Consider the following 2,433-nt stretch of genomic DNA (forward strand, 5'->3'; position numbering starts at 1 on the left):
CTCTCTCTCTCTCTCACACACACTCTCTCTCTTTCTCTCTCTCTCTATCTCTCTCTCTCTCTCTCTATCTCTCTCTCTCTCTCTCTCTCTTGTCGAATGTAATTTCCCTCGTATTATAATCTATCCACCTATTCCTATTTCGTGTATCCCTCCCTCACTTATCCTCTTCTTCTCTTACTCTTTCCTTACCTCTCTCTCTCTCCCTCTCTCTCTCTCTTCTCTCTTTCCCTTTATCTCTCTCTTCTCTCTCTCTCTTCTCTCTCTCTCTCCCACCTAATGAATCTGTATCTACCTGTCCCACCCCTCACCCCTGCTCTCAACAGAACCACACACACACACACACACACACACACACACACACACACACACACACACACTCTACCCCAGGCCTAGCTCACACTACCACCACATCTCTCCCAGTGAGTGCCAACTCAGCTCTGTGCGCGTGCTGTAAGGTACATACTATAAAAGGAGCCACGGGTCCCTGCTCACCAATCTCCTGTTGGCTTAGCGCTCACAGAGGCGCGTGCGGCACAGTCCACCTTCATTTCTGTCAGGGGTGAGTAGATTCCAAAAGTAAACAACGATTCTTTAAGAAGTCTTCAACTTTGCAATTTTATTTTCAACAGCAACTGTAAACATTTCACAAAAGGCTGTTCATTCCAAAGGGTAAGTTCTTTGTTGTTTCAAGTACTCTCAGTACACGCTTTGTTCTTTTCGAAACTTGTTTCTATTTTTAGAAACAGGAAGTGACCCTGATTCTGCTTCCCCCTCTCTGGCGGGAAAATGCACGAGGCCTGGTGTGACCCGTGAGCTCTTGTGCACGTTTCTATAAACACTCACTCTACTTTCTTCGCTTCCCCAAGAACATTCCAGCTTATCTCTGGGGGCAGCCATATTGTTTCGTCTTTCTCTAGGTAAGAATACACACCTGAACCTCTGGTCTTCCTCGCCTGCTTCGGCTCTCGGACACTCTTTCTCTCCGTCTCTTCACTTTCTCGTTGTTAGCTCTCAGTGTCTTTGAAGTTCTCCGAGAAGGTAAGTGTGAAAAACCTATAGTTCTTCCCTGTATTTCCATCCCCTCTCACCTCAACTCAATTAACCCGTATGTGCTTGATAAGCAGTTTTGGTCACCAATGTCAAGGACAAATTATTATGTGTTTGAGTTAAAACTTGAGAAAACTGACAAAGTGAGCTGCTTCTTTTCTGCCTGGATTTATCCTGTGTAAGTGAGTAGACAGTGCTGTATACTATTCTGGACTTCCGCAGTCGTTGACGGGTATGAATTTTCCTGTGTGTGTGTGTTTGTGTGTGTGAAACATTGGTGTATCTTTGCGTGCCAAAGGTAACCTTGCAAACAGCAGCATGAGTGACTCACAAGACAGGGATGGGCGAGCTGGGGAGCTGGGATATCGGGGGAAGATTGACCGACTTCTGAGTTCTCCTGGCTTGAGTAAAAGGAAAATTTGAAATATTTTAAACACGTTATAGATTCTAAATCCAGCACTTTTATTGTATGACTCATTTGTGTTGCAAGTGCCGTAAAACTGTAATTAAAAGTACAAAGGGAACAACAAACATGATGTCACCTTTTGCCTTATATGACAGATGACATTTACAAATATTATTTTGTGGTGTACAGTGTAGTATTTTCACGTTTCAAAATGTGGTCAATTTTAGAGTACATTCTTCAAGAACTATGACTTTGAAATACCAACATAAAATATTGCATATGATTTATTCATCTCGTGCATGTTCATGAATACTATCCCACATTACTATCCCACATTACTATCCCACATTACTATCCCACATTACTATCCCACGTTACTATCCCACATTACTATCCCACATTACTATCCCACAATAGCCCAGCAATACATGCAACATGCACGCCTAAGAACATATGAACATAATGCAGACACAAAAAGATACCAATACGAGTATACTATTGATGTATACATACGTCTTGAGCTGTATTTTGTATCGTTTATTGATGGATGTGACAAAAAAGAAACACAGACCCCTCCCAAAACCTTGCACTACTGCCATACACAAATGTGAATGTATAAACTACACAGGGTAGATCATTGTAAGTGTTTATCGATACCACAGTCACGACATTAGAACATTTCTATTTATTTCTTTGTCTGTGTCATCTCGTACTATCTGATGCCGTCTTTGTTTACATTCCGTTGTCAAGGCTTTTGTCTTTCTTTTCCCTTTCTTCCTCCTGTGTTCCTCTCCCCGCCGCGCCAAGTGCAAGGCCGTCTAAAATACCTGTCTGTGTCCACTCACGGTTTAGGGTAATTACCCCCCCCCCTTCCCTCCCAAACCTTTTTACACCCTCCAACCTTTTTACCCCCCCCAAACAAAAAACCTTTTAACACCCCCTCCCCCATTCAAACCTTTTAACACCCCCCCCAAACCTTT

General features: G+C 42.9%; 1 protein-coding gene across 1 annotated transcript in view; it reads left to right on the top strand.

Moving 5' to 3' along the window:
* Positions 1 to 923: 923 nt before the first annotated feature.
* Positions 924 to 2,433, top strand: part of LOC101846311 (troponin T) — a gene marked incomplete in the record, with an annotated part of 37,979 nt that continues 36,469 nt past the window's right edge. Inside the window, 1 exon segment of the mRNA XM_035972416.1 lies at positions 924 to 1,038.

The sequence above is a fragment of the Aplysia californica genome, unplaced genomic scaffold (genome assembly GCF_000002075.1).
Source record: "Aplysia californica isolate F4 #8 unplaced genomic scaffold, AplCal3.0 scaffold00685, whole genome shotgun sequence".
Lineage (NCBI taxonomy): Eukaryota > Metazoa > Mollusca > Gastropoda > Aplysiida > Aplysiidae > Aplysia > Aplysia californica.